This window comes from Eurosta solidaginis, chromosome 5 (assembly GCF_040869045.1).
Source record: "Eurosta solidaginis isolate ZX-2024a chromosome 5, ASM4086904v1, whole genome shotgun sequence".
Taxonomy (NCBI): Eukaryota; Metazoa; Arthropoda; class Insecta; order Diptera; family Tephritidae; genus Eurosta; species Eurosta solidaginis.
Window position 1 is genome coordinate 166301840 of NC_090323.1, and position 18043 is coordinate 166319882.

The 18043-nt window shown below is 34.6% G+C and overlaps 1 protein-coding gene across 1 annotated transcript in view; it reads left to right on the top strand.

The window, feature by feature from the left end:
* Positions 1–3832: 3832 nt before the first annotated feature.
* Positions 3833–18043, top strand: part of LOC137233656 (collagen alpha-1(XV) chain-like) — a 1316768-nt gene continuing 1302557 nt past the window's right edge. Inside the window, exon 1 of the mRNA XM_067756874.1 lies at positions 3833–3849. The gene's annotated coding sequence lies outside the window, so the exon portion shown is untranslated. The remainder of the gene's footprint in view (positions 3850–18043) is intronic.

The following is an 18043-nucleotide window of genomic DNA, read 5'->3' on the forward strand; positions in this document are numbered from 1 at the left end:
TCATAAATAGTAGAAAACTTTCGTCAGCTTTGGGTTAAAAATTATGATAGTTTTAAGTGTTTTATGACATCAAATATCATCAAATGGCATAAGCAACAACGAGTATTCATAAAGTTGTTGTTTGTCTGCCAAAAATATTTAATAAACTACATAAATGAATGTGCGATCCATGATGCAGTAAAATTTGAGACGCATCGCCAGTGGTGCTGCGATGTATTAGAGGAAAAAAAGAAATTTAAACGAAAATGTTTGTAATTTTGTATATAAATTAATGAGCGAATCCGCGGTGCGGTGGTAGCGTGTTGGTCCATTATGCCAAAGGTCCTGGATTTAAGTTCAACAAAAATTTATTTGCCTGGCAGTGGGAAAAATTCAAAAGCAAGACGATGCGAATTAGAAGAGAAGCTCGGCCTAAAAAATATGCTTTGTAAGTTTTTATGAAGAATGTGCATTGGTTGAAATTTTTTTTCATGAGCGGAAATTTTTTTTCTTGAGCTCAAATCCTATCGAAAAATCAATGGCGCGATATTGATTAATAAATCGACGCAGTCTATTACACATGCCTTTGTAAAAATAAAAATGTATGTTCATGAGTTGCATATGAAACGTTGGCAACTAACAGACGACTAAATAAACCCAAGCAACCACTCTCACTTACACTAACGGCTATTTCAAAAGAAAAATTCAGTTTTTAATAACATTGTAACAACAGAGCGCCAGCAAGCTTCTGTTACAACAACTCTTCTTGTTGCACCCAGAAGTGGGAGCACCAAAGTCATTGAAGGAAACAACAAACATCGTTGATTTGAAATATTCGTAAAGACCCAAGACAGGCTGAATGGATACAAAGTTACCAGACGTTTATTCGACTACTGATAAACCATAACACGAATCAAGGTTTATATTATAAAATAACTCCTACCTCTTGACATATACTAAAAGCTTTCTTGATTCCGGACCGGATTGGCGCTATTTGTAATAGCAGGATACTTAAAATTCTCCTTGCTATGTTTTCTTGTAGATCTTCGAAAGATCCTTATATCAATCCCATCCTCTCTCTCGCACTACACTACTTATTTTCACATAAAAATACACCTAAACTGCTTATAAAAATTGCCCACCAGCGATTTTTTATTGGCTCTCTTCAGAGGGCTTGATTGTATTCATTTATAAACGGCCTGCTATAGTCCCACTTTTACTGTAGCAACCTCCTTAGTTTACCCTAGTTTCTTTTCCATAAATATCTATAACTTTGCCCTGTTCATTGCCTAAGGGTTCCAAAGATTTTGGCACACTTAACCCTCTCAAGATATGTAAAAGCTTTATAGGTATTGTCTGAGAACGGTGACTTATTCAATCATATATTGATGTATTACACTCAGAAGTCAATACCATATAAAGCACATTACTGCATGTTCCATCAAATTATGAAGGTACACTACTCCTGATGACTATTTGGAATTTACTTCGCAATATACCGTAACAGAGAAGGGACTCGCCTCTATCATTACATTCGCGTCCTCCCTACATTTTTGCTGCTTGTGTTTAGGTTCTGTCAGTTAGGAGTTTCATTTTGTTATGCAACAAAATCATCGACTAAAGAGAAATATGCTTTCTGGTGTGGCACAGGGAAGAAGGTTGTCTGATGTAACATTCCAGAGGTCGGATCCAGGCAGAATGGGTTATTCTGCCTGTAATATATATATAATTAGGCAAGCTGTAAGCTTTCGGTCTCTTTTAAGGTCAAACTATTGTTCTATACAATTATATATTTATGCACAGGTATTCTCGAGAACCAGTGCAATTCATTAAACAAATTTCAAAAAAGTTAAATATAGCGCTAATATATCAAATTAAAAATGACCCCACTACAAATTCCAAACATTTATTTAAACTATATCCCATTTTTCCTTTTAATCGAGCGAACACTTCCCTCTTGTTTTCCCTGGTGAAAAGCTATCGCTCGGAAAGACTTTATCCATTATCAAAAGTTTTGCTTCAGAAACGACCAAAATCGCTTAGGTGGTTGATGATGATGATCATGTCATAAATGTAGTTCTAGACAATATTGAAAAAGTTCGTATGATGTCAAGATATTTTCGGAATTATTGCGGGAGAATTTCGGCACTATTGCGTGTTAATTTCGAAATCATTTCAAGACTATTTCGGGATTGTCTTTAGAATCATTTGGAAATATCTCTGGTTAATTTCGGATTGTTTTTAGGATAAGTTTGGGACTGATTCTACTTTATTTCAGTACTACCCATGCCATCATTTTTATGTTGATTTCGGCACTTTGTCGGCAAATTCCCGCATTATGTAAATAATATTTTGGGTTCCTTTCAGAAATGAAATCAGGAGTATTTAAAAAAACTTTCGCTACTTTCGGAATAGTTTTCGAATTTGTTTCTAATTACTTCGTGACCATTTCTAAATCACTTGGGAACTATATCGTGATAGTTTCGGAATTGGTTTCAGTTTATATCTTTTAATGGCTAAATCGTAATCACTTCGAAACGATTTCGCGAACATCTCGTAATATCTTCTCATCAATATGGGGTAGCCTTTGCATTTATATGAGACCATTTCGGATTAATATGAGACCAGTTCGGTATTATTTTGTGACTATATTCGGATCACTTGTGGATTGCTTACGATATTTTGTCATGGTTGTTTCGGGATAACTCCAAGATCATTCCGGATCATTTCTATTATCTTGGACCTTCTGATCATATTGAGATTATTCCATTATAATTTTGGCCTATTTTGGGATCATAAATCGTAAATTTGTTTTGTTGTAAAATGTTTGTTGTCTCTTTTTGATGTCGTACCAAAAATATGTACCTACACATACATGCACTGTCGACAAGTAATAAGTTGATTCTAAGCCGTCACATCGCTAGCCACGACATTCTTATACATACGTATACACATAGAAGCATGCAAACACTTGCACATTTTCTCAGTCTCATTTTTATTCTCTGTCAACGACATCACCCGCACACACTCAAGCATATTTCGATGTGCAAGCAGTTGGCTAGGTTTATTTGTGTGACTGTGTGCGGGTTCCACTAAAAGCTTGACTCTTTTTACATTCATTCCTACAAAACTACTTACTTACGCTTCATTACCTCACTGCTTTTGTCTGAATTTTGTGTAAGTGAATGAGTGACGTCACACAGATACACTTTGGTATGACCGCCTTTTTGCTTTGACTTGCAAGCTTTACATTGCTTCACTCTGCTTTATTATTGCTGCCTACGTTGACTGTGAGAAGTCGCTGCATGCCGGCAAACTTCTCAATTTTGGTTACAAAGTCGTTGTAGGTGTTTGTATATATGCTGTTTTTGTTATTGTTGGCGCTTAAATTTGCCTTTTTACCCTGTCCCATGTCTTGTTTTCATACATTTTTAAGTTTGTTGGGGGAGCCCTCGGTTTTTTTGCGGCCTCTGTGTTGCTTGTTGTATGCTTGCTTTATGCTTTTGCCTTGTCGTCTGTTGTGTTGGCTTTTGTTGATTCTCCATACACCGGCCGTGGGCTGTTTTGGTTGTTTTTATGAATGTATGTTATGACTACGCTTATTTCCACTGCCACTTTAGCTGTTTCTCTGCTGTTTGCTTGGCTATTTGTGTTGGAGCCATATCATGCAGCTACTGCGACGTACATGCTCTGTTGGCAGCTCTGCCTTGACTTTTGTGTGCTTGTGTTTTGTATTTTGTGCTTTGGGGTATCATCGTTGTGGCCGTGTACTGCCTGCTTTAGTCTGTCGTTTGACGTGCACAGAGGCGGCATTGTTACGGATTGGGCAAGTGTAATTCTAGTCGATTCGTTTGTGAGCGGCATATAAACGTGCGTGCGTATTTTATCGTGTTTGTACGATATGAATATCAAATTAAAGGTATTAATGAGGGTTTTAAAAGCGAGTGGCCCTTAGATGTATATGTGAAGGCGTTCTCGCGATATCGACCAAATGTGGATCAGGTGATCCAGAAAATCATCTGTCGGGTACTGCTAATTTATTTATATATTCAATAACACTAACAGTATTCCTGCCAAGATTCCAAGGGCTGTTGATTTCGCCTTGTAGAACTTTTTCATTTTCTTCTACTTAATATGGTAGGTGTCACACCCATTTTACAAAGTTTTTTCCAAAGTTATATTTTGCGTCAATAAACGAATCCAGTTACCATGTTTCATCCCTTTTTTCATATTTGGTATAGAATTATGGCATTTTTTTAATTTTTCGTAATTTTCGATATCGATAAAGTGGGCGTGGTTATGGTCGGATTTCGGCCATTTTTTATACCAAGATAAAGTGAGTTCAGATAAGTACGTGGGCTAAGTTTAGTAAAGATATATCGGTTTTTGCTCAAGTTATTGTGTTAACGGCCGAGCGGAAGGACAGACGGTGGACTGTGTATAAAAACTGGGCGTGGCTTCCACCGATTTCGCCCATTTTCACAGAGAACAGTTAACGTCATAGAATCTATGCTCCTACCAAATTTCAAAAGGATTGGTAAATTTTTGTTCGACTTATGGCATTAAAAGTATTCTAGACACACTAAATGAAAATGGGCGGAGCCACGCCCATTTTAAAATTTTCTTTTATTTTTGTATTTTTTGCATCATATCATTACTGGAGTTGAATTTTGACTTAATTTACTTATATACAGTAAAGATATTAAATTTTTTGTTAAAATTTGAATTAAAAAAAATTTTTTTTTAAAAAGTGGGCGTGTTCTTCATCCAATTTTGCTAATTTTTATTTAGGACATATATAGTAATAGTAGTAACGTTCCTGCCAAATTTCATCATGATATCTTCAACGACTGCCAAATTACAGCTTGCAAAACTTTTAAATTACCTTCTTGTAAAAGTGGGCGGTGCCACGCCCATTGTCCAAAATCTTACTAATATTCTATTCTGCGTCATAACGTCAACCCATCTACCAAGTTTCATCGCTTTAACCGCCTTTGGCAATGAATTATAGCATTTTTTCGGTTTTTCGAAATTTTCGATATCGAAAAAGTGGGCGTGGTTATAGTCCGATATCGTTCATTTTAAATGGCGATCTGAGATGAGTGCTCAGGAACCTACATACCAAATTTCATCAAGATACCTCAAAATTTACTCAAGTTATCGTGTTAACGGACGGACGGACGGACGGACGGACGGACGGACATGGCTCAATAAAATTTTTTTTGGATCCTGATTATTTTGATATATGGAAGTCTATATCTATCTCGATTCCTTTATATATGTACAACCAACCGTTATCCAATCAAACTTAATATACTCTGTGAGCTCTGCTCAACTGAGTATAAAAACCTAAAACAAAGAAAGTGTTTAAAATCATAGCATAAAAGTTTTGAAGCAGCAAGAAAACATCAGTGATTTGCATATTGGAAATTTGAATTATTTATGTATGAATGAAAAAAAGTTAATAATAAAAGATTTATAGCTACATACCTAAATATTAGTGGTGTCGAAGTGAAAGAAATTCTTTTGCTGATAAAAAAAGGCGCGGGAATTTCGGTTCGTTGACGTTTTGCATTGATTTTTGTTGTCTGTGCATGTTTGGGTTTGCTTTTCAAAGTTAAGGTGAGTGCTTTATTGAGTGATATTAAAAAATTGTACCTATTATTAAACAAGTAAATACATGTTTTAATTAAATTGATTAAAAATAAAGGCGCTATATTTGGAGCGTAAAACCCAAAAAACAACAAAGAGCATAAGTTAGAATATGATTGACTGAATTTTATACACAAAATTGTTTATACCAAAAAGGGTTAAGTTAAAATAAATAAATAATTATTGCCAAATAAGAAAATACAACAAAATCCTCTCAGTTACCTATTTGTGGTTGCAAACTGTTATACTATTTTCACACAGACGGCTTATTGAATAATAAAGGCAATTTTCTACATTAAGACGCTTATTGAGCTCAATCTTCCCTACAAAATTCGAATCTATTATTATTTCATTAGTAGCTAATCGAATGCCTAATGAAGTCAAAAGCACAATGCAACTCTGTTGGCAGCGTTCCGCTTCCGTTTCCGCTTCTTAGTTTTTGGTGTGTTCAGTGCTTAAAAATGTAATTTGTCAAAGCAAGTGTCATTGTCTGCATGGCGGAACGATACAAGGAGGCCGCATCGAACAGCTGATTATAACCTTTTTTATTTGATTTGATACATCAACTACCGGCGCAGTACGATTTTGACATTTGTCCATCGAATTTACAAGTACATGGAATTTTGTTTGTTTGTAGGTATGTCACCATGCTTCCACCTTGTATCGTTCCGCCATGATTGTCTGTCTCATCCTTCATGCTAATCGAGCAGTTACTTCTGTGTGAAAGCAAAAAATTTACGATTTCATTAGCAGATGAAATGAGATCATTAAGTTTCTGTGTGAAAACAGTATTAGCTAACTTTTATAGATTCAATTAAATTCAAGTGCATTCAAGTCTATAGATGCTTATGTAGTTTTTTACCACATACCACCCTCATCTGATATTTCATTCAATATGCAGCATTTCGATTAGCTTAGAATGTTATCAAATGTTGAGAGGGTGTGATCTGTGATTGCTTTGCGCGTCTGTCCTTATATTTTATAAAATAGATATATTTAATCGAAAAATGTTACCAATTCCTTCCAAGGTGACTTAATTAAATTAATAATCATACCTATTTCAGGCGCTAATTACCATGTCCTGTAAATTGTATGCACATAAGAAACTAAAGCTTTTTTCTTTGGTATTTTACACGCTAGACATGAATATGTGGTCAGAAATTTTCCACAATATTTCGTTTTTGATGAAATAGTGTTGGAAACCCTTAAATTTGTATAACTTGAAAACGTTTCTCTACATTTAGGTTGAATCTTTATATCAATGTCCACAGCTCTTTAAATTTTTAATTTCATTCTTTATAAACCTCCCATATTGTTTTAAATCTGTGTGGAAAAGTTCAATAAATACAAAAAGTTATTTGGCAAGATTTACCCCTGATGAAATTTAGACCTTGCGTCTCTTTTAATTAAATTCGCGCTCCTTTTTGAATTATCCCCTAAAAATTGGCGGACGGGACCTACAAGCCTTATGCCGACTTCGATCGGCAGCAGCTAGGCAGATTAATTTTCACTGGAAAACTTTTCCTGGAAGAAATAATTTCGGAGTATTCACCAAAAATCTGACCCCCCTTATAAAAACGTTTGGCTAGTTGTTATGTTGTTTTGCCCGCGACTTGAACTTCCTGAGTTTTTTTTGCTATTGGTGCTTCTTTGAACATGAAAAGAGCATAGAGCAAAGCCTTAAATATCGATTATACTTCCATAGCATAGCAGGGCACATCAACATTGCTCTCAAAAACAATATCTGTTCAATGGGACTTGGATGTACTTGATTAGACTACGCAGTGCATTGCATTGCATGGCATGAAAGTCTGTTGAATTTTGATTTCCATGTATGCGCTATGCGCGCGACTCTCACGCTTCGTGCTGTTAACATCGTTATTGTAAAGTGTGGAAAAATGAGTATCACTCTCAGATTAAACCATATTGCTTGCTTGTGTTTGCGTATATTTTACATACTAACTTTGTTTGTGTGTGTGTTTGCCCTTGGCAGCGATAATCTTTGTACGCTACGTAAAGTATAATCAGGTCTATGTTTCACATGCTATGTACTGCTTTGTCATGCAATGCGCTGTAAGTATAATTACACCTTTAGCATAAACAAGTGATAGCATTTCCTATGCTCTGCTGCGAGCTGCGGCGTGTTTTAAAGCGAAGTAAAGAGCAGAACAAAAACTCCAAATGAAATGCTATGTGGTGCGAGAGCAAACAAGTTGATTGCTATTTGCTCGTTTAGGCATTGTTATGCAGAACTTTATCTTTTCTCGTGCTCCCTCTTATCTACAACAACATGGAAAGCAACGTGGGAACAGAGGTAAATAAATGTCCCTATGCAAAAATAATAACAACAAAAATAAGAAGCTACAACAACAACCTAAAGATAGACAAATAAAACCACAAGTACAAAAACAACAGCATCCCAACAATTACAAGAGCAAATAGAAGTATTTTTTTTTGCTCTCGCTCCACTACACATAGCATTTCATTTGGAGATTTTATTCTGCTATTTGCTCTGCTCTAAAACACGACATAGCTCGTTGTAGAGCGTAACATTTCTTATGCTACGGCTCTGCTCTATGCTTTGTTCATGTTCAGAGCCGGAGCAGTAGCAGCTGATTTATGGTTTGAAAGGTTTACAAATTTTCTTCTTTTAAAAAGAGGGAATGCCACCCCATTTTCCCATACGTTTACTATATTTCTATTGTGATTTATAAAATTAAGCCACCCGAAAAGTTTCATAACTTTATCAGTGTTTGTTAATGCATTGTTCAGTATTTTCTACTTTTTGAAAATTTAAATATCGAGAATGTGGGCGTGGTTATAATTATTATTTTTCATATAAGTGTGTGTACTTAATTTGGTGAAGATATCTACAATTTTGCTCAAGTGATGGTGTTAACGGACGGACGGGTGGATAGGCTATGTATACAAATTAGGTGTGGATTTCAACCAATTTAGCCCATTTTTGCGACATTTAGTAAATTTTGCGTCATCACGATAGGCACACTCATCAAGTTTCGTCAATTAATCGGTTATATTTGTTCCATTTTTTTAAATTTTCGTAATCGATAAAGTGGGCTTATCGTTCGATTTCGAATACAAATCTATTCCATGTCCAGTTATGTTCATATGTGCATCAAATTTCGCAAAAACACTTATCTAAAATTATACTCAAGGCATCGTGACTACTTCAAGGTTTTTCAAAGGAAAATCAACAAAGATTTTGTATTTGTTTTTCTTTTCTTTTTTTAGTATATCTATTTTTCATTTTCTCTTCCTATTTTCCATCATCTTTTTTGTTTTTCTTTCGCTTCATTGCATTGAAAATACTGGCCTTCTTAGTTTGTTTTTGTTTTCCACTTGACATTTTTTTCCAAGCAAGCAGAAAAAATTTAGACGCTCTAGAAAAAAATCCCTATTTCTTAAGCCTAATGAACTCCAAAAATTCACATATTTTGCATTTCGCTTATAGAGACATACATATTTCAGGCGAATTTTCAGAAACTGGGTCCACAGGTACCAATATTTATTCATAATTGTCTAAAAAACGCCAATGCCCAGCCAAATTTTGAGCTACAACAAATTTTTATCAGCAAATAGAAGAGTTGTATTTTTGCATATTTTTTTTTTAAATTTGACCCGAACACTATATCCGGTTTCTCTTTATTTTTTAACAAATAATGAATACCGCAAAATTCGAATCAAAATCACTTAAAATCCACTATCATCATATAGCCAAATTTTATTGTTATCTCTCTTTTAAATTTTAAATTTGAAAAATAATAAATAAACGCCTCTATATTAGTAAATTGGACGTGCCAGGCCAAATGTCAATTGGCTCGTGTTAGAAAACGAGTCGTTTAAAAACAGCATGAAATTAAATTAAAATTTCAAATACGAAATGCCAATAAAAACCACTGGCAAGTAAACACCCTAAACTTATAACAAAATAGTAAAATTGTTAAACGAAATCGTGAAAAAGTCAAAACCTAAAATAAAAAGCCGCAAAAGTTGCAACAACCAAAATCAAACACTCAGCCTACAAAAGTAAATAATTTGTTAATATAGTAAAACAGTAAAAATGTGGCAAACACGACAGCAACTTCTGTGCAACAATCATAACAAAAGCAACAACAACAACGGTGCATGTGTGCCACGTTCCAAATTTGATTTGACACAGAGCAAAAAGAAGGAAAACTGGTCTAAAATTCCATTTTAAGGCCAAAAGGTAAATAGCAAAGAAATTTTTATCGTTATACATATACTTATATGTAGTTGTATGTGTTTTTGCTTTTAAATGTCTAATAAAAATTTTCATTTACAGCTGATAGAGTAATGCATATGAATTTTAGTTTTTTATTTCGTAGGATTTTTCCTACGTCTCGGGTCACTCCTCCGAAGTATCCCTCTTTAAACACTGCAGATGTTTTTTTCTACTAATAATTTAAAAAAAAACTATCATACAGTTTCTATGTTCCACTTTATCTACTCCCTTTCCTGTACCTCTCCCCCTATTTTTTTCTCTCCAACCACCAGCCTAAATCGAATAAGAAACGCAATTTTTCTAGTAGGTTGGTCCTTAGTACACCTCCCGAAATATTATGTACTATTTCATTTTCAAACATTGCTTAATTCTCCCACATGTAAAATAATCTTCATATAGCTCGAAGAACTTGCAGTTTTAATTATTTGGAAAAAAGCGTGTCCATAGGGAAGATACTTAATAGCGAAATGATTTCAATAATACTGCCGAAATAGTCCGGATAAAGCACCCAAAGTTATACCGAAATTGTTCCTATCTGATAATAAAACGGAAATGATCCTGAAATAATTTTCAAATGATTTTAAATCTATCCCGAAACAGTCCCAAAATTAGCTCCAAAATAATGCAGTTAAAGCACGAATTAATTCCGAAATGGACATGAAATGTTACAGATTTACTACCGAAATATTTCGAAAAGTTTTTGGGAATCGTCTACATATAACGATATTATCTTCATTTTCGTACTTAACTCCTAATCGTTAATTATATAACTAGATTTCCCACATACATTTTTCGCTTCGATAATTGGTAATTATGATCAAATTTTAAGGATGCGGAGTTTTTTTCACACAAAAAGCTCCACCTCTAGAGTGTAATCTAGTTCCTAGGGATGGAATATATGTAAACCCGTAGATTATATATAGACGTTTTTTTGTAGATTAGGGCATGTGGTCTTAGTCGCACAATGATTCCTTATAAAGTATCGAAAAAGTTCCGAGGTGATTTCGACAAAGTCGCGAAATAATCCCGAAAATATTCCTGAAACTATCTTAAAATACTCACGAAAGTATCAAAAATAGCCCCAAAAGAACCCAAAAACTGACCCGACATGATATCGAAAATATTCCTAACATTTGATCAATATCCATCTAGGCCTTTAGGAGGATTAAGTCACAAAGAAAATTATTTTGAACATCATCACATTCAGACATCCAAATCACTAAACTATCACATTTATGTATAAACTATTTTAATAAGGATATCATCCAAAGAAATTGCTACAAATGTAAAATATGTAGTTCAAATAAGATTTATTCATAAATTATAAATTCATTAGACGGCGCCGGAAAAAAATTCTATATAGACTCCAAACGCGAATTGATAGCCGCAGCGAAAAAAAATTGGGGCTATCATCGGAGAAAATATTCACTATCCTTTGCAATAGATTTTGTATGATTAAATATATTGTAGAGAAATTAAATCCATAGCTCTCTGAACTAATGGGCTGTCTGTTCTCGTTTCTATACTCATTCCCACTCTCAGTCTAATTCTTATTATTTTTCTCATTCTTATTCTCATTTCCATCTTCGTTCGTATTTTCATGCTAATTTCATTATCATCCTTATTCTGTGGCACACTGTTATTCTAATTCGGATTCCTATTTTAATTCGCATACTAAATTTTATTCTCTTTTTAATCCTTCTCGTTCCTATTCTCAATTTCTTACTCCCCAATCCGGCATATACATTTTCGCTGACAAGCTTTCCATGGCAGAAATACAGTGTTTCCCAAATCACCGCAGATGAGCGACCACGCGTAGAAAAACTTTTTCTAAAGTATTTCTGCTGTTGTTTTCCCCATGACCTTAACCCAGGATATGCGGTGTGAGAACACTCTGCTTCCATATCACAAGAATTTATGTAATATAACCTTAAAGTCCTCATTACAAAGCCCTCGTACAAAATGATTTTTAAAATCACTCTCTCCTTGATGCTTCTAGAGCTGATAGCTTAGCTACTTTATGCCGCAGGTCCTGAATCATATTAAGAATTATGAGAATTTTAAAATTGACTTTATTGGGAGTATGGACTCAAAGAAACCCGAAATGGTTCCGAAACTATCTAGAATTGAGAAAGAGAAAACCTCGAAATGATATATGTAGAAGTGGTCACGATATAGCCCCTAAATTATTCCGAAGCTTTCCCCAAAATAGACCAATAATTATCCTGAAATGTTCTGAAATTATTCTGAAAATATACGAAATTTTCCTGAAATGATCCCGATATGGCCCAAAAATTATCCCAAAATCGATCGACTCGAACAGCAAAACAAATCCGATATGTTGCGGAGGTATTGCTGTAATAATTACGAAAAACTTCCGAACTATTTCGCAACTGTCCCCAAATTCCGAAATTTTAATTAAACGAGCCTGAAAATAATAAAAAATAATTCTGAAGTAATTTGGAAAAGGTCCGAAAATTATTCTGGAGTTATCTTGAAAACTATTCCAAAATTATCATGATACGGTTCCGAAAAAATAAGAGACAGATCCTGAAAAACCTAGACATAGTTCCAATATGATACCAAAAATTTATCTGAAATAATCTTGAAATCAAACCGATTGAACCACATTTTCCAAGTACATATACTAATTTATCTGATATTTTTGATAGAAATTCAAGTGGGTTACTTAGTTATCTACATTATCTATTACTTTAAATGAAAACTCGACATCAACCTATTTTAAACCTGATCTATGGACGAAAATTAGTAGCATTTTTATATACTTTTTTAATTTAGATATTTTAAATATTTTTAAAGCATGCCAAATTTGGTAGACTATTTAGCATTGAATTGAGATTAAATTTGAAACAAATGACTGTTTCTGCTACAAACTTTACAGGCAGTTAATTTAACTAAATCCAGTTCTTGCACCACCGACCAAGCAACAACGACACTAAATACACGAAAAGTTAGAAATTATACAAAAATCTACAAATACAAAGAATAAAATAAAACCCAACGAATTTAGATGCAAATATTAAATGCTAATTTGGTAAGGGAAATGAAAAAGCAATAAAAACAAAAAACTTTTAAGAATGCCTTATGCTAAGGCAGAGTCAATAAAATTCTCATTAACTTACACCGTTGAAGATAAAAGCAAAAAAATCAAGTAAGGAAGGCTAAGTTCGGGTGTAACCGAACATTACATACTCAGTTGAGAGCTGTGGAGACAAAGTAAGGGAAATCACCATGTTGTAAAAAGAAACTAGGGTAACCCTGGAATGTGTTTGTATGACATGTGTATCAAATGTAAGGTATTAATGAGTATTTTAAAAGGGCGTGGGCCTATGTTCTATAGATGGACGCCTTTTCGAGATATCGCCATAAAGATGGACCAGGGGTGACTCTAGAATTTGTTTGTACGATATGAGTATCAAATGAAAGGTGTTAATGAGTATGTTAAGAGGGTTGGGCCTTAGTTCTATATGTGGACGCCTTTTCGAGATATCGCCATAAAGGTGGACCAGGGGTGACTCTAGAATTTGTTTGTACTATATGGGTATCAAATGAAAGGTGTTCATGAGTATTTTAAAACGGAGTGGGCCTTAGTTCTATAGGTGGACGCCTTTTCGGAATATCGTTATAAAAGTGGACCATGGTTGACTCTAGAATGCGTTTGTACAATATGGGTATCAAACGAAAGGTGTTAATAAGTGTTTTAAAAGGGAGTGGGCCTTAGTTCTATATGTGGATGCCTTTTCGAGATATCACCATAAAGGTGGACCAGGGGTGACTCTAGAATTTGTTTGTACTATATGGGTATCAAATGAAAGGTGTTAATGAGTATTTTAAAACGGAGTGGGCCTTAGTTCTATAGGTGGACGCCTTTTCGGAATATCGTTATAAAAGTGGACCATGGTTGACTCTAGGATGCATTTGTACAATATGGGTATCAAACGAAAGGTGTTAATGAGTATTTTAAAAGGGAGTGGGCCTTAGTTCTATAGGTGGATGCCTTTTCGAGATATCGCCATAAAGGTGGGCCAGGGGTGATTCTAGAATCTTTTTGTACGATATGGGTATCAAATGAAAGGTGTTAATGAGTATTTTAAAAGGGAGTGGGCCTTAGTTCTATAGGTGGATGCCTTTTCGAGATATCGCCATAAAGGTGGGCCAGGGGTGACTCTAGAATTTTTTTGTACGATATGGGTATCAAATGAAAGGTGTTAATGAGTATTTTAAAAGGGAGTGGGCCTTAGTTCTATAGGTGGATGCCTTTTCGAGATATCGCCATAAGGGTGGGCCAGGGGTGACTCTAGAATTTTTTTGTACGATATGGGTATCAAATGAAAGGTGTTAATGAGTATTTTAAAAGGGAGTGGGCCATATATGGCGATAGTCCTTCGTCGTGAAAACGAGGGCAGTGAAATATTACATGATCTGCGCTTTCTAATTCGAAGTGGGGACAGAAAGGATCCTTGATTCCTTGAGTTTAGTTTAGCTCTTAGTTTATAGTTTAGTTACCACACACCCTGTACATCACACCCTGTACCTTTGCAATGAGTAACAAATTCGTATAAGAATTTAATTTATTTGTATAATATAATATGTTGAAATCATTAATATTTTAAATATGTTAGATCCATTTGCAATCTATTTCGCAATCCACTTAAATTTAATTGTTGAAAAATTTTGCTTTTTGGGCTGCCACAAATCACTTATAAAAAAATTTATATGAAAGTAGGTATGTGATTTATAATAAAAGCTCTTTGATTTGATTGCAAAAGAAAAGTGGCTAATAGCACCCATGTTTAATTGTATAAGAATCTCCATCAGAAGGGTTTCCGTACGCAAGACATTTGTGTTTAGATGTGCGGTATGAAGAGCATATTGCCGAAAGTTGCCCTGACTTTGTTTTTGTTATGGCAACAGCGCGCGGTTGTCTTTTTCTTCTATGTAAGTGGTATTTATGCCAGATTGGTTACCAGCTAAATTGGCTGTGCTACTAACACTTGCTAACAGCCGTTAACTATGCATAAGTAGAAGAGGTGGGAAAAATTTTATATAAGGGATAGCATGCTGTAACCGACAATTAGTGGTGTTGGTTTTTTTGACGCGACTCATCTATTTATGTATGTTTAATCGTGCAATCCAAAAAGTGATGTATGGCATATGTTTGCACGTGTGCTATTAGCATGCATACAACTATATTTGTAAACATACAAAGATATGTGTATATTTTTAGAAATATAATTTGAAATTCCTTTACACCCTGTAGGAAAAATCTCAAGTTTCGTAAGAGCGGACTTTTAGTGCATTTATTTGTAAACCTTACTAGGCATTATATAACGCCTCGGCATGATATCCATTTACGTCCCAGTCACTTTAACTTTGTTAGTTTTCTTTTGTTGATTTTCCACAGGGTGGAACGCCAAAAATCGGTTCATCTCCAAACCAAACTTGGCAAGAGATGACGGAAAACATTTCCAATATACATCACTTTTACTTAACATTTTCCAAGGTTTCGACTTATTTTTTGGTTGCTCAGTTTGTATCTTGTTCGCTTGCCGTCATCCACATTAACATCAAAATTGTAGAAACAAGTTTTTTCAATTAGAAGAAAATTTGTCTAAGCGGGGTCGCCCTTCGGCAGTGTTTGGCAAGCATTCCGAGTGTATTTCTGCCATGAAAAGCTTCTCAAGGAAAACTCATTTGTGTGGCAGATGCTGTTCGGAGTCGGCATAAAAGAAGTAGATCCCGTCCCGACAATTTGTAGGAAAAATTTAGGTGACCACGATGCAAATTGGGAGAGAAGCTCGGCCTAAAATTTCTTCAGAGGTTAGAGCGTCTTACATTTATTAATTTTTCTAAATCATCCACGAATCTCAAAGTTTTCCTCAGATCTAGTTATTTTATAGGCACTACTCTGGAACCAACCAATGATGACTGTTATCTTAAAAAATTCTCATAAAGCTTCGAAACTTTAATTGGACTGGTTTTGGAAACTATTTCTTTTTGTAGAACTGGTTACTTTATGGTAACCGCTTACTTTTCCGGAACCGAAAATATTTTGGAACCGGTTAATTTTTCCGAACTGGCAATTTTTTTTTCGGAAAATATTAGTTTTTGGGCACCAGTTATCTTATTGCGAGCGGTTATTGATGGGCAAACGTCTTTGCCCTCGGTATGGGGAAATACATACTGTGAGCGTAATATCAATGACATTCACGCTCCCAAAAGTACTGCAAATCAGGCAGAAAATCAAAGTAAGGCAAGGAAAGGAATTGAAAGGGTGTAAATGAGCTATCGTTTTTTATTGAATGATTATCGGCTTGTTATCGATCGAAAAAATACCAGCAGGTTATCGAATGTTATTCATTTTTTATCGGCGTGTCATCGATTTTTTTATAAAACAGTTATTGATCTGTAACCCAAGTTACTGAGTTTTTATCAAACGTTTTCGATTTGTTAACGAAAAGCTTACGTTAGAGAAATTATTGATTTTTTCCCAGAATGCTACTAAAATGTAACCCTTAACAAAAGGTTATCGATTTGCTACTAAAAAGTTATCGAAATCTTGTCCGAATTTTACGAATTTATTATAGGCGTGTTATCGATTTATTAAAAAATAGATACCCATGAAACTTCAATATAAAGCTTTAACTCATCTGTAAGCCGTCGATAACAAGCTGAATAGAAACCAATATGAAGCCGATGACTCGGACATAAGAGACCGATAAAAAAATAATGATCCGCTTTCGATAATAAGCAGATAATAAAACATTAAATTATTACCCATCTTGGTGTTGTTGTTGTAGTAATAAAAGTACTCTCCTTTTGGGGAGACCAAATAAAAAAGAAGTTGGAAATGAAATTATTAAAAAAGCTTGGCACGAATTTCAAAATTTGTAAGTCCTTAAAGGAGAAAAGTATACCGCAATGATCAGGATGACGAGTTGATTTAGCCATATCCGCCTGCTCGTCTGTCCATCTGTCTGTCAGTTCACCTGTCTGTCTGTTTGAATGGAAATTAGTCCCTCAATTTTTGAGATATCCTGATGAAATTTGGTGAGCGGGTATATTTGGGCGTCCGATTTATCATTTGTCTGAATCGTCCAAATCGAACCAATATAGCACCCATACAACCGAGTTTTCGAAAGTGGCTTGCCTTACTTATTCCTCATTTTAACAGATATATGATTGAAATCTCACAGAATGTATAGACATAAGGCATACATTAATGTCTGAAAAAATTGTCAAAATCGGTCATATATATATATAATAGGTATACCGCACAACCGATTATTCAAATGAGAGGGTTTTCTCAATTTCTTCCCCACATTAACAGCTAGAAGCTTGGAAGCTCACAGGATGCTTACACATATGTCTTAAATTACCATCTGAAAAAATCGTCAAGTAGGGTCATATATGTATATTTATGAATTTTTGGAATTTCAACAACAGTTCTTACTTGTTCATTTTTAAATTGTAGTAAAATATCCTTATATGATTCCAGTTTCGAACTTCGAAAGCTGATATCTATGGGGGCATTATCATAGTCAAAGTACGAGTTCAAGTTAATGTCAGCTTCTTTACATAATTTCCATAAGCTATCTGTTAAAATATCTGCCGCCAACTTCAGCACCCACTTTATTTTTGCTATGATTGTGCCCCTATTTTTGAAACTCTTACTTCGAGAAACGTGGAATAGTTTTTTTTTCTTCTAATAAATCAATCTCATCAAAAAAATTGGTTTGGTTCAATACCCAACGGTGTGTTGTCAGTGTAGCTGGTTATAGTCGAACTACTTTCTATATTAAATAAGAAATTTTGTTTATATTTTCTTTACTTCCCTACACGGTATGTATTCACATCGCACAGTAAATTTACATGTAAATATATGTAGATACATACATACTTATATGTAATCCAATTCAAGTGCACTTTCAAATTATGAATGAAAGTTGTTTTTGTAGTATGTCGCTGTCATGTTATTTATTTTATTTACAAGTCATATGCATATTTGTTTGTTTATATGCTCGTTAGGATGTTTGCATATATGTACATATGTACAAGTAAAATGTATAATCTAGTATTCACATAGTTGCATACTTGTTTATTTTTGAGAACAATTACTTATGTATA